Below are 26,711 nucleotides of genomic sequence, written 5' to 3'. Positions count from 1 at the left end.
GCAGCAAGGGGCAGGGCTGCATGATGGACAGCCTTCAAGACCAATCAGTGGTGAGGGGTGGGGCTGTTTGTTGGATACCCCTCACAGCCAACAGTGGTGAAAGGCATGGCCACGGGGGCCGCTCAGCCAATCAGAAGCATGGGGTGGGATTCACGATCAGCCTGTGAATATGGTGGCCAGTCCCATGATCTTCCTGTAAATCAGCTGGCCACCTCTTCAACTTAGGTAGACTCTTATTTATAGCTCAGAGGTGGTACTACATTCTTACTTGATTGCATGAAATTTTAAAATGCTTAAATAATATGTTATGAAGATTTGTAAAAAAAAAAAATATTTAAGAGTCAGATTGTGTTCAAATTTACTGTGTGCAGGTCTGCAGAAGTCAGTGCATTAAGCCAGGGTGTTATTCAGGACAGTATTTGTCCCAAAAATAAGATGATATGATATTAAATAAATATCTTGCTAAAATAAATTAGTAATCTGTAGGTTTCTGGACCAGTTATACCAATGTACTACTTCCCATTCCCAACAGCTGTATAGACATTAATTAATAAGACAAGCAAACTTCATCATCCCAATATTACAGATGGGAAAAACTAAAACACCAAACCTGACCTGCCCCTGGCAAAAAGAACACAGAACAGAACTTGCTGGCACGTAGAACAATACTCAGGTTTATGTTTCTTATCTACCTCTGACTTTTATGGGGAAGGGTAACTCCTGTATGCTGTGTGCTCATCCTTAGAGCTCAGTCTTTTCCTGCAATATCAAGAGGCAAAATCCGGTGTTGAGCATATAGCATGACTAGATCAACTGCATTGCTAGGGAGGTTTGTGGGGATCAGGGGAAAGGAATTCTTTTCCCTGTGCAGAAGACTCTCCAAATTCCCTACGCTAGCCTAGCTTCTGTGGCTGTTGTACTGTGTTCTGCAGAGATGGGAAATGTACTAGCCTGCCTTTAGGGCTGTGTGAAGCTTTGGGTGCTGATTCGATTCAGAGGCGATTCGGCCCGATTCAGTGGCCAAATCTCCAAATCTAAATCGAATGAGGGGACCAATAAAAAAGTCCAAATTGATTTGAAGCTCTCTGAATCTTTGGAAAAGATTCGGAGAGCTTTGATGATTTGGGCAGTCCCCGCCGGCTGCAGTAGGGAAGCTGGAGCTGAATTCGGAGCTGGTAAGTACTAGGGGCAGGGGAGTGGGGGCTGAAGGAGGGGGGAGGGAACCATGGGGGGGACCCCTGCTAGGTCTTATCCTCTGCCTGCTCCCCCAGCCTCCCAACCTCCACCCACTCTCCCAGCCCTATCATGGCTGCCCTGCCCACCCCAGCTCCTGGTGCTTTAAAAAAAGCCCCTACTTACTGGGTGCTGCTGGGCAGGGGGGCAATCCCTGCTGCCCCCCACTGCCCCACATGCATGGGGGGGCTCTGCACAAGCCCCCTGCCCACTCTCCCCCCCACCCCAGCTCTGACCCTTTAAGAAAAATAAAGCTTGAAACCCCCCCCCCCCCTGAAATCACCAGCTCCTGCAGCAGCCTCGGGGCTTCAGAGGGCTCATGGAAGAGCCCCCCACATGGCATAGGGCAGCCGGGGGCAGCGGGGATTGCCCCCTGCCAGGTAGGAACTGATGAGTCTGGGGTTTTTTGGGGTTTTTTTTCCTTAAAGGGCCGGAGCTGGGGTGGGCAGGGCAGCCACGAGGGGCATGGTCCTCAGGGAGCCGGGGGACTCGTGCAGAGCCCCCCATGCAGCATGGGGCAGTGGGGATCGCCCTGCCCGACAGCACCTGGTGAGTTGGAGCTTTTTTTTTTTTCAAAGTGCTGAGGATGGGCCTATGTGATTCGCAGATGCCTGAATCGATTCGAGACAGTGATTCAAATCACTGAATCGAATCACTGTCCCCCGAATTGGCCGAATCCAAATTGAATACCAGCTGCTTCGCACAGACCTACCTGTCTTCTGCAGAGAAGGGCCAGTGGTGTCACACTATCTCTGTTTGTTTACGGTATGAGTTTAAACTAGCTCAGATATACAGATTCAATGCAGGGGCATCCCCAAGGTAAGGCCCAGGTGAGAGCTCTTACCCACCATAAAATCTTTGGCAATGTGGATTCTACAGAGATCATTGGCAGGTGAGAGCAGGATATATATTTCATTCCCCGTCCAAACCCACTTTTGTCTTTCCGTGGAACTCACGTATGCCAATTTTGTGCAGGAAGAAGAGGCAGGGAATTTTCACTAACTGAGCACTTTGCTCAGTTTACATACACAAGCCTGGAGCTAGTCACTCAAGTTAATGGATACAGACCCTTGTCATGTGATGAAACCTTGACCCATGTCAAGTGACTGGGGCCCAGAAAAAGACAAGACTCTTTCTCTAGAATGCCTTTATCATGCAGACCTCGGCTCTTGTTAAGTCATGTTTCATTTGTCTTGGAGTCCTCCTTCCCTACAGTCTTCAGATCTTCCTTTGTTTATCTGCTGGAGACCTTTATCAGTCTGAAAGAAGCGTCTTTCTTCTGTTACTGAATAACATCACCATGCTGTGAAAGTCCCCACATGTCTACCTGAGTTGCTTTTCAGGTTGGCTCCCTCTTACTTAATAAGGCAGCTCTGTGAACTGCGTAGAATAATTTAAAGTCAGCACATAAAACAGTGTGGCAAAAGATGCTCCATGCACTGTTGATCTCCTTTTCAAAATGTTTTACGGAGGTTCTTCAGCACCAGTAGGTCTACAGCCATCAACTAAATGAAGGAGTGTTGTCTACTGGACCCAAAAGGATGGGACAAAGAAGCACACTCTCCACTCTCTTTGAGATACAACGTAAAAAATGCCTTTTATGTTGCCAGAAACAGCATAGCAATAGCATATTCCTGTTCAGCAAAGCACTTACACTGCATAGGGGCCTTAATGAGGCTAATCCAAGGTCTGCCCATGGCTTAGGTCACAATTGTCCTCCTGTAACCAGGTCACAATTCTTTAATTTTGCGGTGTGCTCCTGTCCTTCAGGGGTTCTAGGTCTGATTGATTATTGCCTAGGGTTGGGCTGGGGCATCCTCTCTTGTGAGGTATTCTCATACCTCAGCAAGAATGCTTGTGCTAGGCATACAGCTATACCCATCAGCTTAGCAGGACCTTCACAGCAGGCCCCAAAGGGATAGGGGCTTCCTGAGGCAGAGAAAGTATATCTGAGTTAGGAGGGAACAGGACCAGAATAGATTATGCTCTCTTGTTTCTGCACCTTTGCAGTGGCTCATATAGGTAATTGAAGTAGGCGATCAAAAGTTAAGGTAGCTTTGTTTTGCCTCTGCCACTTAATGAGTCACTCATTAAGATAACTACCCAGATTTTCCCAGAACACAGCATTGTAAGCTCAGGCAGTGCAGTAGATTTGAATACACAGCAACAATTTACTGGTAAGCCTGTTTGTGATATAGCAGTATTGTGTGGTGACACTTGTCATATCTTCCGTACCAAAGTGCAATGCTCACATTTCTGTCTGGGTGACTTATTTCATATTAATTAAAAGCTAGAAATATAAGACTTCATAAGAGTGAGTGCTTAGTGTGGTATCTACTTTGCAAGAGCCATCTCAAACAGACCTACAGCATTGCTGCCCATTAGGCTAGTTGGGCCTACTGGGCCCAATTTCACTTAAAAATATAGCATACCCAAGACCACTTCACAACAACACAGTTGTATACATCACTATATTTATTTGCAATCTTTTCTCTTTAATGTGGTAATGACAATTACAATGAACAGTTATGTGGCACTTCAGATCCTCATACCACTTCAAGCTGATACTTAAAACTCTCCTACAACACCTCCAACTTCTTCCAGAACCTGACAGATAATTTTAAACACTATAGTATGTATTCAGACTAAACTGTAAATTTCCTGCAATAGGGACTATGTCTTGTCACATCTCAGTATGGACCGGTGCTCACTGAAGAATCCTTACAATCACATCTGTTTTCTTAATCTCCCAGAAAAGGAACATGATATGGAGTGTTGAGGCCAATATTTTCAAGAGTGGAGAGACAAGTGGCCACTAATATTAGATGCCAGTGGCTGTGTCTGCACGTGCATTAATGCACTGTTGTTACTGCACATTAACTTTAGTACCTCTAATATTAGGTACTAACTAAATGTGCAGTAACTGGCACTACTGCACAGAAATGGTGGTGGTGGGAGGACCATTTGCATACCTACCCTGTGCTCTACACACTGGGGGGCTGAGGCCTGGGGAGAGGGGGGTAGCGGATCAAGAGTGAGGGGCACTGGCAGGGTCAGGACAGGAGGAAGGGGGGCCTTGAGTCAAAAAAAGGTGGAGAACCACTGCTCCAGGGGACATCAAGGAGACTGTGCATGTTCAGCATCTCTGGGAGGTGGCGGGGGAGAAGGAGATTTTTTTTTCCCCAGTCAGACACCCCAAAACTGATGTTTTGGGAAATGGCTTGCCTTTGCTAGTCACACAATATCTGTTATAAACCCAGAATCAGGGAAACTTGAATGATCTTTGCTCATAGCTGTGTGCTCAGACAGCTGAACTTTGTTGCCTCTTTTGGACATTTAGTTAATGAAAGAGTAAAGTTTGCTGTCTTCCTGGGCAAGCTTGAAAAGGAGAAAAACAATGTCTAGGCAACAGCTTCCTTAGCTGAGTTTTCCTCATACAAGTGTTTAAACATAGCTGGGGTAGTTTTGTAAGCAGCATTTAGAAGTCTTTACAAAGCCTTGTTGGAGAACTCCTCCACTTAAGACATGTGTTCTGCTGTTGTTTTTTCACTCCACTCAACTACTGAGTTTGCTTTTAAACAGCTTGAACAAATGTTGATCTTAAACACTTAAAAGCCACACTCAAATATAGGGAGGTCTTTCCAGAAGCTGGAGAACATGTAGCATAAATCTCCTTGATCATTTTCTGTTCCCATGCTCCAGTGGTTGGCCACCTTTTTGATCAGAGCACCAAAAACACCACAGTCTTGACTTACGCCTCAATTTGACATGCCAGGGGGCAGATGGCGGGGGAGCCACAAGGTGCCCGATCCTCAGTGCTGGTGGTGGGCGCACATGCACCTCCAGGTGGACATCGAGGGAGGGGCCAGCTTCGTGTTCCTCCAACCCCTTCCCCGCCATTCACCCTGAGGTGTGCATGCAGCTGACACCGCCAGGGAGCTCATGCTGGGGCTCCGGACCCCAGTGCAGCTGTTTTCAGTCTCCCAGCTGCATGCCACAGCTAACTCTGGCTCTGGGCAGTGGCTGCCTGCCACAGGGCCCGGGCTGCTTGCTCCCTCCAACCAGCTGGGGCTCCAGGGCCAGAAGCAGCTGCCTGGAGCCTGGGCCAGTTGTGGTGGGCCAAGCAAAATGGCCTCGCATGCCAAGCTCTGGCATACATGCTAGGAGTTGCTGACCCATGCCCTAGTCTGTGTTTATTTTTCAAATGAGGTGTATGGCCTTTCTGCTTATCTAAGTAGACAGGTCCCTATGCTGTTCATTAAGAAAACTAACTGTAAACTTGGACTGATCTTCTCACACAAAACACATCAGAATATTAGACTTCCTAGATCTAGTATAAAGTGAGGATGAATTAAGTAACAAGACTGCTCCTTGTAGCAAGAAACATGCTTAAGATACAAGTATATTCATAGGAATAGATAAACAGTTTACTTGCCAGTTCCTGTTATTTCAAGTGTACCTCTAATGACCTCTAGTGGGTATAGAACAACAGAAAACCACTGGGGCATACATGGGGGGAAAAAAAAAAAAAAAAATCAGCAAATGAGTAAAAAGAAGGTTTTCTACCTTTCAAGTGATTATATTTTATGAAGTTTGAGCTTGAAGTAATTCCATCTTGTACAAGTGAGCATTAAAAGTAGTTTGCACACTTGCACACACACCCACGTACACACCATGAGCCTCCCCCTTCCCCTCTACTACAACAACAACAACAACAACAACAGTAACTTTGAGGTAACCAAAGCCAAGAGGAGGCCGCATCATCACTGTAGAGCTACTGTTGCAGTAAAATCCACCCACTCATTTCCTATTGCTGGAAAAAAAAAAATGAGGTAGTATCATTTATTCAGTGAACAGAATGTGGCCTGCAAAAAAAAAGTTCTTTGTGAACACAGGCCAGTCTCTATCTAATGTGCCTGTTACCTGGCATTTGATTTTTGTACAAGGGCAGACCAGTAGTATCTGCCCCAAAAAAGAACAACCTGGTCCTTAATTTTTGGTTGGCTACTTCCTTTGGAGCCTGCTGCCAAGTTCTCTGTTGCTTTGGTTGGGTCATCACAGGTGGCTTAGGTGAGACTTTCACAATGACTTGAAGACGTTGAGAGAAGGATTCTTCCAGATCTCCGTTGGGAAGGATATTTCAAAGATTTGGGCTTGCCCATGGACCCTCTGGCTTCCCCTAAAATATATCCAAGGTCTGCCAAACATAATGGGTAAAATACTGACTGTAGCCATTAAACTCAATGACAGGAGAGGTTGCCTTTGAGACAGCAAGGGCCTGTTTTGCACATAAGGGAGAAACTTGACTTGGAGAACCAGTATAAGTCGCAGAGCATTTGTGCAATCTTTTCTTTCTCTCATCCTGTTTACAAGATTGCTTGTGTGTCTGTTGCTTTGGACACGGACATGCATCTAAATGCATTCTGTCTGCATAGGGATGTGGTAGAACTGATGAATGTCTTTATAATGATAACATGATTTCTTGTTGTAGCAGATGAAACATTCTCCAGTTCTCTTGAAGAGTGACTGGTGTTAACACTGTTTCATATTTAATGCTGTTCTATATAAAAATCTAATGATTTGATTTTTTTGCTTTTGCAGTTAAACCCCGCCCCTGCAATACCTGAGCGACTGCTGCCTGATCTGCAAGGTTAGGTTCTCTTCCTTTCTGGCTGAAAACAGAGCAACAAGTAGAGATATTGAGAGAGAGAGAGAGAGAGAGAGAGAGATTGATCAACAGTTAAGGTGATATATTCAAGCCAGACCCATTTAATTAGGTAAATAGCACTTCTCTGCTCTTCTTTATATTCCTTTAGTGGGCCCATCCACCCCTCATGCTGGCCTCCCTCTCATTATTTGTTTTATGGAAAAGTTCTAGACCAGCACCCCTTTGTACTAGACCCTGGAGAAAGAAATAAACAATTTCTGTGCATCCTTTCCACAGATTTTTCATGACTTTAGGAGGTGCAGCTTCAGCTGATTCAGTGCAGAGGCAGAAGCATAAATGATGATAATTTTCATGAGTATGACAGCTGCCATCATAGGACTTCAACAAGCTTGACAGACACTAATTAAATTCAATCTTGCAACATCCTTTTGAGACAAGGAAGTGTTATGATATCATTACACAGATGAGGAGGCTGAGTCAAAACAGGCTTAGTGACTTGACCAAAGCTGCAGGCATTTTCTATGTGTTGGGAAAGGAATACAAACTCATTTGACTCCCGACCTTGTGCTTTAACTGCAAACTCTCATCCTTCTTCCCTAGATGAATAGAAGTCAGCAGCAGAGTTATAATCAATCAATAGAGGGTTGGTTTGGGTTTTTTTTCAAACAACCCCTCTGCCCAGCACCTTCCCCTTTCCCAAATAAAGCCTGTTGGCTTGACTGGCTCCTGCTGGCAAAGGAAGAAACCAATTGCAATTTCTAATACTGCCAGGACTACTGTGAATCAGGAAGATCCACTTCCACATGAGGACAGGGATATCTACCATGGCCCCCTTCTACAAATGAATTATGTTGGGAAGTAGAGGAAGCCCTTTGGCTTAAAGCTACTCAGGAGGGGCTATATCAATACATTTCATAAAAGTTGTAGCCAACACTTCCATGTTTTGGGGTACTTGCTTCCAATGGACCTGCAAATACAAGATGCTGTGTCTTGGTTTGCCCTTGTAAACTAGGTTACCTCTACAAAACCATTATAATCCAAGATTGTATTTGAAAGTTGATGGAAATTTTTATGATTGGAGTTACATGTTGTCAGCATATATTTGTGTTGAAGTTGAATTTTTTCACAGAGATATAGTGTCTTTGTTGGATAAGTTTTAGGTTCCTAGGTGGAGGGTTGGGGTGGGGCTAGGAATACAACTCTTTCCAAGTGGCTATAACTGAGATATGGTCATGTGAATGATAATGATCTGAGACAAAGAAACTGGCTCAGAATCAGGAAGAACAGGGATTTGAACTTAGGTCTTTCACATGCCAAGTGACCTGGTCAGGTTATATATATATATACGCACACACATGCACTTTTGACATAATTCCCTTGATGAAAATGTTCAAAGCGTTTTGTTTCACTGCAAATAAAAAAAAGACAAGTGTGAAACACCTTGGAAGTTGTTGCAAAAAAATGTTTTTGTGGTCAGGTCTACTGAATCTATTCCTGCAAGGGCAAGCCTCTGCAAGAAGAAAGTGACAACATAATTCAAATTTGATATTCAACTGCCAACAGCTTCCAGGCTAAAAAACATGGGTGATGGCAGTTGAAATGCTTCCAGTGTGACAGCAAGCCAGAAGAACACCTGCCCATTCCTCTCTGCTGCCAAACATATGGTTATGTTAGCTGTCAAACTTGTATGTCTGTTTATACCACCAATTTCTCAGTAATCTTAGTAATGCTTACTTTTCTAGAAGAGTTTAGATAAAACAAAGCCCTCCACTTACAGCTGTTATTGGAAAGAAATGGGCAGAGCACTGGTGACTCTAGTGAAATTGTTTTGTTTTAGTGGCTTCTTCCCCAGAAGCGTCACTCTCAGTCAATCCCCTTAGTCACAGGGAGTTGAGGTCACTGAATAACCTGATGGTACTGAGGATGGTGAGGATAGTAAATTGTGTGCAGTGTTATTCTTAAACTGCATAAAATTCTGTGCTGATCTTGATCAACAGAACAAAGTAGTCTCTCATATGAAAGCATGTTGTAGGGAGAGTTTATCCACCTTGATAGGGACACTGGGATGATGAAGAGTCTCTCTCCCTTAAATTATTTCCCCCTATACCTACTCCCTCCCCACTCCTCCTCACCTAAACAACAATACATTTATTTTGCTTTGGTGTTAACCCCAGATGAGCCTACCCCTATTTCAATTTTATGGGTTAGAGGCAGAAAGGCTCTTTCCTAGTCCTGTGGTTTGGGGTCTAGATTAGATTAAACAGCTGGAAGGAAGAGCTACTTTTTCCTGCTCAGGTTTGGAGGCAACCGGATGCCAGGCAGTTCATAAAATCAGTTGTTCCCCCCCCCCACCAAGAACTCAAGCCTTATATCTGTTTGACTTTGCTCTCAAACTTAAAATCCCCTGCATCTGAGTAACTACTGGTCAACAGTTACTAGTAGGTAATGCCAATAAGTTTAGGAAGACAGACGAGATCCTATAAGCAACTCACACTAAAAGTCTCTTTCTTCCTCTTTTTTCTTCTTTCCCTGCCACTTTCAAACTCCTCCTGCATTTTTGTCTTTTGTTTAAACTTTTAGAGTTTTTCTGTTGTCCTTTTCAGTATTTGAGTAGGTCTAAAATTTTAGTAGTAAAATTTTAGATGAGTATTTTAGTAGGCTAACTCACCCAGAAATACATGAGTTTTCATAGGTGCTGTGTGAATGGTACCACCCTGCCCTGCCTTCTGCCTGACTTCAGACTAACACGGCTAACTCTCTCTCTACCATTTTACTAGTTTACATCTCCATCTTTGAAAGCCCTCTGTTGCGGGCAGTTCTCTTCCATATAACGACAAGAGCCAGAGAGCAAGACATGCTGTTCCTAGCCACTGCTGGCCAGAGAAAGAACATGAGGAGAAACTGAATGTGATCCTACCACTACATCATGCCCATGGCAACACGGGCCATTTAGCAGTAGCGTGATTTTTTAAATACAGCTCTAACAAACATTTTAATTGATTCAAACATTAACAAGAGGAAGGACATCCTTGCAATTAATCATGTGTCATCAGAAATCTAGGAGGTTAGGGTAGGCTGTTAATAACCCGAGTGCCACACACCCTGCTTTGCAGACAATAGCAGAGTAAGGGTAAGTTGAGAAGCTCTTGGTATAAGTTATCATGATACGGCTAGATTAAGGAAATCTGGAAACTATTTTACACTGGGGGTTTGGACTAGTGTAATTATGTGGAGAAGTCCTTAGGCAGAAGCCTTATCTACACCAGGCTGTTTCCAGAGGTTCCAGCAGCAGGTACACAACTACATGACTCATCTTTATCAGCCCTGCCAGGCCACAAAGTGCATCCTGGGTAGGCTAGTTGTTAAAAAGCATTCAGCAGAATCCACCTTTTGTTCATAGAGCCCTGAAGGCAGAAATGAGGGTTTCTGCTATCATAGGGAAGTAGAGAAAGTTGAGAGTTGCATTCACACTTCTGTTGGCAAAACTATGTAGTATAGACCAGGCTATATATAGGGTGCCCCAAAATGACAGATATAACTACTAAGAGAGATGTAAATGAGTTACAGATACCATGAAATTGGAGACTGTCAGGGATGTTGACTGTCCAGCTATAGGAAGGGCAGCTGAGGAAAAGAACTATTTCTGGATATCACAGGAGGAAAAAGTCAACAGCAGCTGCAAAATTAAAAATGAGATTCAGCCTACCAGAGTTATAGCAACTGGGCAATTATTTGAAGACAATATATTTAAATCTTTTGAAGAAAACAATATACCACAATAGACATTAAAATTCTGTTTCCCCACTCCCAGCAATCAAGGCATTTTTCAACACATCCTCAAAGAAAAGTAAATCTCAGGAGAAATGTGACAGAATTCAAGAAGATATTGGTCATATCTATGAAACATACAGGCCTATTGTCTGTGTCATATAAAAGGAATTTTAAATTGCCATGTAGAGGACAAAAAATTGTTTATGATTAATGGACATAAATCACATACATTAAATCTCAGCTATACGCACAGGCTGAACAGAAGGCCAGCACACATGGTATACTTTATTATATATGAGATGTTACTTTCCTCTTACAAATGCTTACCTTTAATGCACACTGAATGAGAAATTGGTGATGAAGAACGGGAAACAATCCGGAAAAATGGTCCTCACATGTCCACTTGCGTGATAATATACAGAAAGTTATTTGAAAAAAAATCTATAAAAAGTTATTTGAAAAAAGTGGGAGATTTGCTAAGGGAAACAACAGAATACCAGCTATCAGACCACTCCTTACTGTTTATAATGAACCTTCCTGAGAAGTCATAGGGAATTGCTCACTCATTTTTTAGAGTTGCAAGAATTACAATTCCAGTTGTTGCTAGAATTACAATGACACTCCTAAAACCATTGAGGCTAGGGACTAAGGGCATTTATACATATACTTTTTTGTGCTGCGACATGCCGGAGATCCAGTATATTGGAGCAGACTCGGAAGTGAATGATAAGCAACCCAGCAGAGTCCTGCTGCTGTGATTGTGGACTGCAAATCCCAAAGACCTCAGGGGCAGCAGGAAAAGGAAGCAAACATACAGCTCATGCTGGCTATGTGCCAGATTGGTGCTCTAGTGTCCCCTGGCTTCTGGCCTGAACCATTGCAGGCATGTGGCTCCATTTCCTGAATCAAAAATGAATGTCTATCCAGTTATTTCTCAGTTTAATCTCTGTATTTCAAACTATCTTGCAAAGACTGAATCGATTTAGCCTCAGGCTTTTTGACTATCTTAGCCTGAAGGGTTTCATAAAGTTTAGTAATGAAAAGGTATCTTATGAAGTCATTGTTCTATGGAGAAAAAAGATGCTTGCTTTGAAAACTGGTGGAATATTTTAGATTTAGAATATGATGAAAAATAATCTCCTGCCTCCAAGACAAAGTTTGAGAAATTTGTTTTGAATACTGAAGGAGAGTACAAGTTCTATGAGCAAAGTTAAGAATAAATTTGTAGTGCATTCAAAAATCTGGAAGCAGAGATGCATAGATTAGTGAGCCTTGTATTATAGTCAGAGTACTGAGGAAAAAGAGGAAGGTGAATCACAAAGCAGGTTAACACACAGAGAGAAAGAAACACAGAAGCTTGATATGGAGTATGAAATGTTAATGAAATGTTGTGGACAGAAAGGAAGGGAAGAGAAGTGGGTAAGACTTAGTGGACATTGTCTCATTTGTGGACATTGACTTAGGCTAAGGGAGCACTATTGATGGAAGATAAATATTTGTCTTTATGCACACCTTAGGGGACTGGCTGAATCTTTAAATGGTAAATTTGTTACCTAATAAATTGGATTAATTAATAAAGTTAAAAAATAAGATCCAATTTTCCACCTGGTCAAGTTGGTACTGTATTATTATCAAACCTTACTAGTACAAAAAAATCCAGGGACTCTCATCCCAGCAAAGAATTTGTATTACTCTTTAGCTGAACTGAAAAAGTTTTGGGCACAATCATGTCTTAGTTTCCAGACAAAGTACTCTAGCCTCAAGGCACCCCTTGGAAAATGCCAGCTTTGAGTTGTAAAATTATTTTTTGACTACAGAAAAAATAACCCTTCTGTTACAAAAAACTCAGAAAGACCACAACAGGTCAGAGTGGTTTTGACACTCTGGACTCCTATTTGAAATCTCTGGGCTTATCTTGTGAATCATGTGTAGGGGTTATGCACACTTAACAGTGCTAATATTGCATAGCATCCTATGGCAACCCAGTGCTGCAGAACCCTGGTTGGGAATCACTGCTCTAGACTGATAGACCACTGTCAAGCACGCTTACTACCCCACCCCTCACACAACTTCAATTAAAAAAATTAAAAATTGCTAATCACTTATAAAATAAATGGCCTTCCTCAGGCTGCACACATGCACGCACTCACCCACCCATCATTAAGCTTTGTTCGAATAACTCACCTTTCAAAATTCACTTCACCTGGAAAAAGCTGGAGCAACTGAGTTGTATGCAGATGACAGGTGTCAGCAAATGTGCATGCTGGTAAAATTAATCCCAGTTTAGTGCTGGGGAGAGAAATGCATCTTCTATAAAACACTGCTACAATCCTCTACAAGCCTCAGCTCCTCCATGCCAGCTATGTCCACAGAATTATGGATTGTGCTTTCATCTCTGGCACAACTCAACTGTGGCATTGAAGTCCTATAATGGATCTATGCAAAGTTAATTTTAATCTGAATATAGAATCTCCACACAGTTACACTTAATGGCTGTGTCCAGACGAGCGCGGTCATGTGGTATGTGGCACTGCCAACACGTCTGTGGCACCACATACCACACATTTAGAAGTTCTCTGTGCTGCAAGGGAGCATTGCCCCTCCATGTGCTGCTCTGCTTTTTATTCTGTGGGTTTTTTTGACTCCTGGATATCCCGTGGAAAAAGAAGAAAGCAGAGCTGGGCCACCCAGAGTTGCACTGCAGCTGCTGGCCAGGCTCCATGGCAAATCACCGCTGCTGCAGGCCTGGGAGGCCCCCAGGATTGAAGGTAAGGCTGCTGGGGCCAGCCCAGTGCTGGCCCCAGCCTCCCTTACTCCACCCGGTGTAACTTGCTGTGCACCAAAGTGCATGTGCCGTGGGCGTTCCCTGGGGACAAGTAGTGGTGGCACACCTTGTGCTGCTGCTACTTGTCTCTGGGGAACCAAACGTCCACGCTTGTCTGGATGTGCCCAGTTTGTTTAAATTCACTAGACTTTACATAACCCTTCCTAAGGGATAAGGGTTTTTATTCATGTAGTAGCATGCAATAGTCCCATTCTTGGATCACAGAGTCCTTTTGTAATGGGAGCGGTACTAGTATATAAAAAAAAGAGCTGGTCCTCACTCCAAGGAGCTGTTGCTGCCTACAGATTAACAATGAACAGAGAAGGAAATCTAGCTGTTACACAAGAGTTTTGAAACACATTTTTCTGAGAGCGGAAACAATTTCCATGTGTTTTTCCTTAGCAGTCAAAGTAAAACTTCAAGGCAGCCTATTTCAGTCATTTCCAAGCATACAACATTGCTGGAGGAGGTTAAGATTTTCTTTCGGGAAATACTTTCTCTAAAGAAGTTTCAGTGTAAGGCTACCCTGGTTAATAGAGAACTGAGATGGATGTGGTAGATATTGATGAAAGCAACTAGCTGAAGCTGCTGTTATTGTATAACAGGTTTTGCTGCTCTATACAAAGGTGCTTTGCAGGAAATGATGAACATTGGGGTATCCTTTGATTCATGGGACAAAGGAATGAGATTACAGAGATACATGGGGATGTAAAACCTGGCCTTGGGAGTATTATTTTCTTACTTCTTGTTCAGCTTCATCCTGTGTTCACAGCTTGAATGTGAAGGATGCTTTAAAATCAGCCTATCTACACTATAAGACATGTAAGTGGTAAGTCCTATCTTAGAACCTGGCTTTAATTCTAGTTCCAAGGAGGCCTCATCAATAGTACAGAACTGAATTGTGTTGGAACCAGGTCCCTGGACAGGGTATAATAGATAGTAGTAGTAGGTCCCATCCTGGTAAGGATTCTGCATTTGGCTGCCTTGTTGCAGCTGGTATTTTCAGTCTCTCTGCTCTGTCCTCTTGCCCTGTTCAAAGCGTGGTTTGCTTTCTTCAGCAGACTGAAATCCTGTTGGCGTACAGCGAGTGATGTAGATGACTCAGGGACAGAAACAATGCCAAAGCAGGGAAGACAGGCCCAGAAATGGTATTGAGAAATAAAGTAACATGAAAGACAAGGAAAGGTCAATGACAGATTTTATTCTTCTTATTTTTTTTTCCCCAGAGTGGAATGGAGAAAGGAAGCCAGAATTTCTTTTCCCCCTCTGTGGATTGGCAGGGACAACAAGTTTCCTAGGAATCCTTCTTGGCAATAGGTCCTTGAAATAATGTTGCTGTCAACGTTAGTGGGGGAGCTTGTCTCAGAATAAGTGCTTCCTGTTGTAACACTACCCAAGATAAAGTACTCTGGGAGAGATGTTCTTCCGTTTCCTGTTAAGGTGGATGAGCACTTGTGCATAGGACCTGTGAGATGAATGGAATGCGGGGAGACAATCAGCCAAGACATGAGTGAACTATTTGTTCCCCACATCTGCCCTGTAAATACCATCCACCAAAACACCACCACTCAGACTACACCCAACACCTCAAGCTTTGCTTTCATTTTACTTTAAAGCAGCGATTCTCAATGAGGGCACTCTGGCCTGCCATGAGATCCTTTGAAGGCTGTAGAGAGGGTTGAAGAGATAAGGGCAGGTTCTGTTCCTGCCTGACCATTCCCCTTTCCCACTACCCAACTCCCCTACAAGGAGGTAAGCACTGTGTTACTTTTTTGAAATGGGGTGCCACTCAATTCACAGATGTTATAGAGCAATACCTTGAGCAATGCCTTGAGCAAATTAAACAAACAGTGATGAACTCTGTGTAGGGCAGTTCCTCACTAGACTCATAGGGATTAGTAACCTGCACTTCAAAGAAAGGGGATTTCTCACCCGCAAGGGTGGAGGCATAGCTGGATGCTTGAGTGCCTTTGGAGACAATGTTGCTCTCCCCCTTTGTTCTTCTATTGCCCAAGAAAGATTTTATTTTTATACCAGGTATCCAGGTTGTAGCTGTATTGGTCTAGAGGAAAAGGCAATCTGGACTCATAGTAGAGAGGATATTTTTTTATTAGACCAACAAGATTTTTGCAAAAAAAATCTTTAATTGCAAGCTTTTGGGCACAAAATACTCTTCATCAGGCATCGGAGAAAAGAATGTAAAAGTTCTCCTGGGTAGTTTTTAAAAATAACATATTTGTTATTTTTATGCCTGCATTTTGATTGCTTTGACACATTAGAACTTGTTCATTCAGACCTGTATGCATGTTCTTGCTGAAGTGATGGTTACTCTTTGTCATTGCTTTTAAACAGGAAAATGCTCCTGCAATTCACAGATGCTGCATCCTCTTGCATTCCCTACTGTACTCCATTCCCAAAGAGGAACAGGTGCAAACAATATTCCTTCTGCTTACAAGCAGCTGGGAGGGTAAGTCGCAGCCTGGGCCATGGTAATTTGGCTGCAGTGATCTACACATTCCAGGTTCAGCTACTCTACTCTAGCAACTATAGGCTACAAAACGCCACCATTACATACATCTTAATACATTCATGGTTTCATAGTTTCTAGGGTCGGAAGGGACCTGAGCAAATCATCAAGTCCAATGCCCTGCCCTGGGCAGGAACGAGTGGTGGGATTCCTAGCTGCGCCAAAAGGTTCAGCTCACCCCTTACGAGTTCAAGATGCTTACCCATGGTGGGCACTACCATCACTCCAAGAATGCCAAATCTGAGTCATTGTTCTTGAGATCCAGACCATCATGGTGCCCTGGGGACAAAAGCAGGAGTCACATCTGTATCAGTCCTGAAACTCAACAAGTGCCTTTAAACTTCTCTTTGAGAGAGATCAGCATGGGCATGGATTGAACTAAATTCAGGACAAAATTAAAAGACATTTCCTTTTGCCTTTTCTTTTCTTTCATGAGTCCTGAAAGAGGATGACTGCTCTCAGCTGTTGAAGTAAGAGAGTGTCAAGGTGACTCAATTCAGCATCTTACAGGACTAAAATCCATGAGTTGCCAAGCCAGTGCACCTGCATTGAAGTGCTAGTGATTTTTAATGACCACAAAACACACAACCAACCCCTACATACTTTGCTTCGGCCTAAAAATTGCCTTACCAAAATTATAGAGCACCATAACTATAATTGCTTCCACAGTGCATCTGTCCTGTTCCTTTTTTATTATTATTATTTAAAATGTCCTCCTCACCAGTATTATTGTATTAATTTCTTCCTCACCTTTGCAAGTCTAGCTTTGCTGACTGTTAGGGTGCGAGGTTCTGTAATGCAGCATCTAGCAAGAACAAGTAGCCCAAATGTGACAACACACAGTGACTCAGAGGATGTCACACACATGCTTCTTGAACAGCATCAGCACAATCTAAAACCCTGGCTTCAGATTTTTCCCATTTCTCTAAACATTTACAGAAACCAAATGTTTAGAAGGTCACACCCTTTAAACACGTGCTGGATTTCCATGGCAACCCCTCGTCCATTCTTATTCATGCAAACACTGCAAAGGGGACTTCAGCAGAATATAACTGATCACTGAAACAGCAAAAACATAGGGAATGCTCTCATATACATGCAGTCCAATTCTGCTGGGAATATAACATCTACATCAGCATGTTGGGTAACAGGTTTAGCAGAGTGCTCTCTCCTTGTTCCCCTGTACAGAGAGACAATACACTATACCACTTACTACAGAGCATTCCTGTCTCATTTCTCTAGGCATGGGTGTTATGGACAAAAAATGTCTCACTCTTATCTCCCTACATCAGCTAACTCTGGTTGGGTTTGGAGAGAGTATTCAAGTCGTTCCATCTCACAGACTAATACCAGCTTTTTTGCATCACAGCTGTACTGCAGGAGCCGTAGAGTGGTAGTATGGCCCAGGGCTCTTGTCAGGATGACCGAGTTCTGCCCCCTCCCAGCTGTGGTTTGAAGGCACAGTCTCAGCAATTGAATTGGGTGTCAGATTGATGAATGAGCTTGAAATGTGCATGTTTAAGACTTAGGATACTTAGAAACTCTGTGCGACTGCAAATTGGTAAATGCCCCTGCAAGCTTGTCCTCAGCACCAGCAGGCCCTGGAAGATCCAGAGTTCAAGGTTACATTAAGCATCTGATCCACTAAACACTTCCCCCACTTTCTTCTATGTACGTTAGATTCCTTTAATATCCTCTCAACTTTTCAACATTTCATAATAAAGGCCAGCTCTGGCAAAGCTGAAACAGCGCTTTGATGAAAATCGAGGGGAAAGGAAATCTAGGGAAATCGTGTTACATACATCCAGTACCTTATTATGAAAAAGTCCGAAAGGATTTTACCAACAGTAATAACTTCACCCAGAGTGAAACATGGCATGGAGTATTAGAACAGAGAACAATGCACACTTGGGAAAATGCCTGCCATTCTATAGCACAGGATCTCAAAATCCTTTATAAGTGTCCATTCATTAAGTCTTTTACATACTACATGAAACATTACCTGTAATTTAGAGATTAAGAGCAACAAACCACAAGCCAGGGGAGTTAAGAGTGAAATCTTGCCCTCACTGAAGTCAGTGGCAAACTCTAGTGGAGTTTAACAAGGCTGAGGTTTCACTCCAACTTTTCAAAAGGCAGCTCTCGATTGCAGACAGCATGAAGCCACAGAAGTTGACAGATTGCATGTTTGGCAGGGGGTGGTCAGTGCCTGTAAGTGTTTCAGCCTGGTCTGCAAAAAAGGGAAGCTGAACAGCAGATACTATAAAGTTCTCACCTTTCTGATATTCCAGTGATTATGTCCCAAGCCTGTGACATGTAGGAATGTAACTCATCTTCTGGCTCCCTGTCCTTTAACAGCCGGACCAGACTCGCATACATTCAACTCAACTGTATACACAGGAAGCACAGAAGGCTGGCACACATAGTACGTTGTATTATATATAACATGTCATTTTCATCTTACATATGCTTACCTTTAATGCTCACTAGTACAAAGTACATGTAGTAAGTAGCTCAAAGTACCCTTTTAAAAGCACAAGCACTACATGTTTGCACAGCACCAAAGGATAAAGTAGATGGATACAAATATGCTGGAATTTAATCTTGTTAATTATGATTACAACTGTAGCTCTAGTGGTGACTGGAAGCAGTGAGCTAACCTGCAGTGCGATACAATTAAAGGCAGGATGGGCCATTAGTTGCCAAGCACGTTCTGTCCTATGCATTTGACAGTGCGCCAAAAGACTGGGTTTTGATATATTTCTTTGCCGAAGAAATGTATTGAATGCTAGAGCGGAGCAAGTCAAGCATCCAGCATCAACTGTTATAATATTTAAAAGCTGTTTTCATAGTTACCGATTCTATCCTGATAAAATACTGTAACCAGGCAGGTGTCATGTTCCTTGCACAAAACAAAGTACTGTAGCATTGGAAATGCTTGCAGTTTTAAAGACCAAGACTGACACCAGGACTGATCCTGCAGACTTGCTGCATTTTGAGCATAGATAAAAAACCTGGTTTAAGGACCTGGAGAAACCATCTAACCTGACCCCTGCCTGGCATGGCAGCAAGGAAGGAAATTTGCTCCTGTTGGGGCTTTGAGAGAGGAACTAAATGACCAGGGGTTGGCAACCTACGGCCCATGGGCTGGATCTGGTCTGTGGACATGGGGCTTTGGCAGCAGTTGGTTTCCTGTGCCCCCACAGGAAAAAAAGTGGCAGTGGCTGCGTCCTAGTGCTTGCCTTTCTGCTTGCCCCTGACCTGAGCAGGGTCAATCTGGCCCCTGGCCTAAACAACTGAATTCACACTCCCACCTTGTGGGAAGGCTGTGAAACTTGTACAGTCTTTCAAGGGCTGTCTCCCACCTTTTGCATTTCCTGATCTTTCACTGAAAGCATGTGAAGATTTATCTTCTGGCATAGGATTTCCTTTCAAGCTCATGCACATTGCTACAACAGGGAGCAGTTCCAACTCCAGTGGAGTCAGTGGCTGATCTCCCACAGGGAGGAGAAAGATTTTCATACGAGACACCGAGTACCATAAAGTACTCCTGGGTCAGCTAGTGTATAAGCACAAATGCAGCTAGTTCAAGAACATCCTGTATAGCACTGCTGCAGGGCCTAACAGAAATGTTGCCAAAATACGGCTATAATCAGAAAAAGGAAGTTCCCCCACCTCCCTAACATATTTACCTTCTTGCATATTTACATGATTAATATTAATACACAATGCCAAAATCCTCATGCCTTCATCAACCAAGCCTTTAAATAGTAAGTATGACTGGTGTGAGGCTTAGCTTTGACTAAACCATGTTGCAAGCTCTGGAAGTTGTCTTTTATTGCCATTATTCTCTTTCAAAATAAAATGAAAAATTGGGCTATCCTGCTTTTCTGCAGGGTTGTGATTTAGAAACAAAAAATCTGCTCCCCAGTTAGAATTAATTATGAGGAATAAAAATATCCTTGTGAGGTACTTTAATACCCACCTTTATCTGCTCCATTGGCAGGATGCCAGCATATATAATTGGGATATTTTAGCATGCAAACAACACTCATTTTATAATTTAAGCTGCACTTTTTGATCTTCCCAAATGAGTGATTTGCTTCACTTTTCACAACCTTCCTAGAAATATTTTGTTCTAAAGCTATGCTCTCAGTAGAATTTATGTAAGTTCTTTCAGTTGAATGGAATTACTGGATCAGTAAGGGATACAGTGAAGTGTGTTGCTCCGTCTCTGACTGCACATCCTTACAACATACAGCTCACAATTTCCAATAAATTCGTAACAATCCTTTAAAGCAGGCGTATGCAACCTTTTCTGGCTGTGGGCTGGAATGAGCCACCTAGGTTAGAAACGGGAAGGTGGTGTTAGGACCCAGCTGCAGCCAGCTCTCGTCCCTGTGGTGGCACAGAGGGAGCACTCTCAGTCAAAGCTCCCTGCTGCAGAATGTCACTGAAAACCCATGTCTATTGGCTGGATCTGGCTCATGGGCCCTAGGTTGCCCACTCCTGCTTTGAAGTGCTCTTGTCAGGGTAGTTTCTGGATTATTTTGAATAATTTGAATAGATTTTGAATATCTCAGGATAGTTTATAAGTTAGTTCCACTGGAACATGAATTTTTCCTTAGCAATAGGAATGTGAATTTTTCCTTCGCAGTTCACAAGTAGGGTTGTATCAACTGAAAGCTACTTGACATCAATTCTCTTACACATGACTGTGTGTATATATTAGACACACACACACACACACAAAATAAAAAGATTCTCCAAAGTATAATGAATTTGTACGAGACTGGCAACTTGGGGCTTGGACAAACGTTCAATTGGAGCAGTTCTAAAAGGAGATTGGAGTGGCTGCTCTTATGCTATAACTCAGCATTTTCCACTGCTTGTGGGTTTATGCCTCACTGTAGTAAAGTCAGCCACTTTTACGCCCTGCTACTTTCCATGTCACAGCTGTTCTCCCTTTCCATTGTCCTGGCTCTGCATGTGCTGTGCCCCGTGCCCTCCCTGCAAGAGGACACACCTCACACCGTGGGAAACACCCCTCTAACAAGATGAAGCAGACTTGAAGCTGGAGGGATTTTACTACATCTATACCCCTGCATGCTTGCACACCGATTGCAGCACCACCCCTTTTCCTTTTGACATGGCTCCAAGGGAGCATTCATTCATACCCTTTGTCTACTCTGCAAATAACACAATTTTCAACAAATTATTTTATGCCCAATTCACTAGATTCCTATCGGATATCCAGGAAAACAAGGCTTGATGTCTGGTATTTGTAAAACCCCAAAGAGACAAAGAAAAAGAACAGTGATTTATGCCATGAATGACGCGTGCCTCCTCAGGCGACAATTTTTGCCCCATCTGGTCCCTGAAAGCACTCTACAGCTGTGACCAAACAGAAGTGGATAACTGCAAAATGCTTTAAAAGGGCTTGATCCCAATGAAGACATTTCAAAACATACTGTCTTCTGTAACTTGCATCTGCGCTGCCTGCCAGTCTCCAAGTAGAATGGGAGAAGGGAAAGCATGGGCAACTGGTGGCCCCCGAATCTGGGGGGGCACCAGCAGGGCACAACCAGAGAAGAGTTCCCCAGCAGTCAGCCAGTATGGCAGCAGCGGAAGTACTGGCACTTCTGCATGCAGCATGGCCACCAGCAGAGCCAATTTTAAGGGGGGCACAAGTGCTCTCTGTGTCCCCTTACCAGCCAGAGTGCTCGCTGTCAGGGGGGTCACTGGCACTCTCGGGGGGGGCATGTGCCCCACTATGTATCGCCTATGGGAGAAAGGGAGCTCATTTGAGGGGTTCCCCAGCCAGCAATGGGGGTGAGTGAATTGAAGCCCCCTCACCAATGCGGGGTGAAAACCCCCCCAAACTGAACTCCCTCTGGTCACTTTTGCCCCCTCCCCTTCTGAAACAGGGACAGGCTTGGAGGGAGGAGGGGCTGGTGCTAGGGGAAGCTGGCCGCAGGCTGGCAGCCAGCAGCTAGATTCCCACCCCCCTGGAACCACTAGTGAACTTGTGTTTGGTTTGGGGGATTGTTGCAACTCAAGACACTTCCTGCAAAGCGTCCTCAGTTACAGCTAGGAGCTGCACTTCTGTCTGCATTTATACTGTGCAGGTTTTAACTATTCCATGAACATTAAAATTAAATCTAATTAAAAAAATGGCCCTAATCCTCAAAACACTGAGCTCACACACACACCAGGGCTGCCTAACCCTTTCAAATGTTTTTTGTTTAATATGCAAGTTAAAAGCTAATATTTTCTCCCTATAAATTGACACAATCTACAAATTTGAAGATTCTTCTGTTATAAATCGGAGCAGAACTAAATCAAGAAGCAGAAGAGAGGTTTCCACGGCATTTTGCTGAACCTGTCTGTCCAAAATGTAGCTTCAGAGCAATGAATTATGAATAAATACCTTTATGTCAGTAATATACCACATGATTTGTAAGCAAACAGCTCAGTGCTATCTGGTGACTATGATTCATTTCCATTGCTTTCCTGAACCTACCAACATCTGCTGTAGAAATGACGCAATAAGCAACCCCCCGTTTGGTGCTACTGCTACTTGGAATTTTATCAAAGTGGCTGTGCAGCAAAACATGTTCCCAGATCTGGGGTCAGAGGAAATGAACAACAGACCAAACGACTGGTGAGAAAGAAACGCTCTGTTTCTAGGAAGGCCATTGCTTCAGGAAGATGAAGTATAAGTCCATTAAAAAAACAAAAACAAAAAACCAAACTTTTTTGGGGAAAATATTCTCCTGTGATGGAACAATGAAAAGCTACTTCATATGTAGATGATCTTCCCTCTTAACCTTCACTACCAGCCAGCAGACATGCATGAAAAATATTTCCTCCACAGCAACAGGAGAAACCTCTCGTCTACAAGGTGTGGATTGAGTCAGTGAAATAAGTCACTGACAGTTAAGAGTGCTCTGTACCTTAACACAGGCCTGTCCCATTTTTGAGTGGCCAGCGGCTGTGCAGAAGGTGCCCCTCCAGCTGAACCAAGCTGGTGCCCCCATGCCACATAGGGTCTCTCACTTCCCCCCAAGCTGCCTGGCTATAGGCTCCCTTAGCCCCATGGTCTGCACTGCACCATCCCACCCCCAAGGGGCAGGGGCAGGAAGCAGAAGCCAGAAGAGAGAAGGAGAGCCTAGAGACTTTCGTGGTGGCAACAGATGACGCCGTGTGGGGAGCGTGCTCAGATCACAAGCCTGGGGGTCAGATGCAGCCCACGGACTTTTCTGTTGGACAATTCTACAAAAAAATAATTTTAACAATTAACAGCTAAATCTTAGCTTAGCGCTGTCAAGTACAGCAGATCTATGCTCTTTGTCCTCTCAGAGTTTACAGTGTCAGGCCCCAATCCTGAAAACCTGCTCAACTTCTGATGGTTAGGGACCTAATTAAATTTGTGGTTTTGTTATTTTCACAGAAACTACAAAAAAAAAGGGCAATCTCTGCAACTGCTGCAAAAAAATGGCATTGGGTGCAATTTCCCATGGAATCGACGCCTCCAAAAATGCTTATGGGAATGCAAAGATTTAGATTTAAATGTAATACTTAGATTTATAATATGGTAATTGTTATGGTATGCCCACAGAATTAGCTAATTATGCAGTCTTACCTCTCGGCCAATCAGTGGTGGGGGGGACAGGGCTGACAAGGCCCCGCCGCCAATCCGCAAAATGCCTACAAAATTGGTTTTGTATGCTATGAGTGGGCTGCAAAAAACGCTTCATCTCACCGTAATTTAAGTAGGTCCCCAATTATGGGGTAGGAAAGTCCTTTCCCATTGTTACTTGATTCTGAAATACCATCTATGTAGCAAGAGATATAAAACTAGGAGTGGCACTAATAAGGAAGAAGGTTTAGCACAGGCAAGTATCCCAAATTTTTAGAAGTGTGAGCACACAATGGTTTTGCTGACCGTTACTGGATGCTCAGTACTTTTGGAAATTGGAACACTTAGGTGCCTGAATATTATTATTTTTTGAACAAACATTCTTACTATGGGCTAAGCTCTCTTTAAATGCTTAAGGAAGATACATTAGTGGTAGAAATGTAGAACAAACAATCCAAGGATAAAAGGCCAAACACCTAGAAAGAGGTCAAGGGGAATAAAAGCAAGTAATTGGAATAAAATAGCCTAGATCTAAGAGTGCATTAGGCATGTAACATCTAGTTATGTTTATATACACAAGTCATCTTGATCCCTAGGGCAACTGAAGTGGTCTCTGATTCAGACATCTGAGGATACTAGGGCTGTGCAAAATTTTGCCCAGTGTTTCGTTTCGAAGCTGTTTCGATGCGTTTCAAGCTCGAAACAGTTAAATCGAAATGAAACAAAAGCCTTTGAAACGGCTTCAAAACAAAACAAAACAAGGGAACTCAAAACATTTCAAAACATTTTGAGTTTTGAAGCCAGGCTTACTGGCTCCAGTGCCCCTGATCTGCCTGCCAGATGACAGACCATTACTGGGTGCAGCCTGCACCCAGCACTGGGAAGATTGGTGCTGCCACTGGCCCCAGGCAGCATGCGACTCCTGTCATCCTACGCGCAGACCGGGGGCATGCACTCCTGGGAGGACTCCGGCACAGCCCCCGCAGCCCTTTTGGAGGCTGGAGCACTGATCTTCCCAGTCCCAGCCAGTAGCACCCGGCTCCTCACATCCAGCAGGCAGATCAGGGGCTCGCCTGCACCCGGGGGGGGGGGGGGGGGGCTGCTGGGGTGTCTTGTAGTCCTCCCGGGGATGCGTACCCCCGATCTGCCTGCTGAATGACAGGACCCGGATGCTGCCGCCTGGGGCCAGTGGCAGCACCAATCTTCCTGGTGCCGGTCCCAGGCGGCAGCACCTAGCTCCTGTCATCTGGCAGGCAGATCGGGGGTACAGCTCCTGCAGCCATCTCGGGGGTGTGGGCGAGCCCCCAATCTACCTGCCTGCTGCATTTTATGATTCCCCATTATACCCTAACGGCAAAATGGTGAAACAGCGTTGAAACAGCAACAGTTTTGATGAAAAGAAACAGAACAGTGATTTCAAAATGAAACAAAACTCTAAACGAAACACCGTTCCTTTGAAACGGAAGTCGAAGCAGAACGATGCTGTTTCACATACCTCTAGAGGATACTGTGAATGAAGTCAAGGGAAATTGGTACATGCAGAAGAGGCTCAATACAAGAAGGTGTGAGAACCTCATAAATGGGTGAATGGTATTGCAATCACTGCCAGAGAATAGGAACAGGGAGGGAAGGGAATAGGAAAGGTTATATATATCTTGCGGGTCCTCAACTCTGGGTATCCATTTTCAAATCTGTTGGTGTGGCAATGGAGAACAAAAAATATGCACTGTTTTAACGCAGGGCTGCGCCTCATTGACTCATTGAGGGACTCATCCCACTGGCAGAAAGTCAGGCATCAAGCACATGGCTCTCACATGAAAGTACTTTTATCTTGATTAATTATGGCTGTGCTTAGTAGCAGTTTTGAAAAGCCTTGCCTAGAGTCCAACGTTTGCTGTACTTTTAAAAGGTTTTGCTAACACAGCTAGGGAGGTACACGTGGGTGGGTGGGGACAGAGCGCCACCACGCACTATCCTGCGCTGCTGCGCAAGCACTGCCTGCCTGGTCAGATGCAGAAGGCAGGGGAAGGTCACATGCAGTGGCCACGCGCCACCCCTCTCCCCTGCTTGGCATCCGGCTGTCAGGGGTACACGGATCCAAAAAGGGTGAAAACAAAGCACATTCCTAAGTGTCACAACCATGCTTTCAAAAGCACTGGGGTAGGCACAGTTATATTGGCCAAAAAGCCTTTTGCTGGTATTGCTCATTCTCTTCAGGAATGATTTAAAGAAATGTAAGGGAATAAGGCACTCTTGCTAATATAAGATGGATTCCTACTTGAGGGGTTTACAACACTATCTATACTGGCAAACTCTGTAAGCAAAGAGTTTCATCTATAGGCAAAGCCTAAGCCTCTAACCACTGTGACCATTAGCCACTTCTCTTAGAAACTTGCATTAAATACCATTCTGTAAATACACCATTAGGTGTTCAAGCTGTTTATAATATAGAATTTAATAAGGATAATTTTTATAGTGCAAAGATGCATTAAAAAAAATTCTTGTTAAGACTGCTGGTTGTTTCTAAGTCCTAGAACTCCAACTCATCCAGTAATGAACAGTCAAATTAGAAAAAAAACTATGCCCATTAATATAAAGGCCAATCAATTGTTATTAGAGTTCCCCATTTGCCAGCTGGAGGAGACTCAATAATGTTGGGATGCTGCTCTTGATGGCAGACCCACCATTTTCTATTTTATTCCATGTATGTGCAGATAAAAGGAAAAGTTGTTTTGCTTGACTCCTTTGGCTTATTTTTTAAAAGAAAAAGAAAAGCATACTTCATCTATTGTATGGAGCCTACAGGTAAAAAAACAAAAATATTTTCCCTTCCTCACAGAGTTTTAGTTATTTTACAGAATCATACTGCAAGATGTCCCAAGCCCCACACTCCTACTGCAGTGGGGCTGGAGTGGAGTGGACTGGAAGGTATTCAGAACTTAAAGGAACAGCTCAATACCACGATGAGCAAGACTTGCAAGTCTAAAATCAACCCCCCCCCCCACAAACGTGACTTTATTTTTGTGGGACAGAAAATGTGAAGGTG

General features: G+C 43.6%; 1 long non-coding RNA gene across 1 annotated transcript; it reads right to left on the bottom strand.

The window, feature by feature from the left end:
* Positions 1–14,676: 14,676 nt before the first annotated feature.
* Positions 14,677–17,712, bottom strand: LOC109280766 (uncharacterized). The gene is made up of 3 exons (XR_002087174.2): positions 16,774–17,712; positions 16,226–16,302; positions 14,677–14,961 (listed from the first exon to the last, which is right to left on the bottom strand). It is a non-coding gene; the product is annotated as an uncharacterized LOC109280766 (long non-coding RNA).
* Between the last annotated feature and the right edge of the window lie 8,999 nt (positions 17,713–26,711).

The sequence above is a fragment of the Alligator mississippiensis genome, chromosome 3 (genome assembly GCF_030867095.1).
Source record: "Alligator mississippiensis isolate rAllMis1 chromosome 3, rAllMis1, whole genome shotgun sequence".
NCBI classification, from domain to species: Eukaryota; Metazoa; Chordata; order Crocodylia; family Alligatoridae; genus Alligator; species Alligator mississippiensis.
The sequence above is the reverse complement of the archived record's forward strand: the minus strand, read 5'-3'. Positions and strand labels throughout refer to the sequence as shown.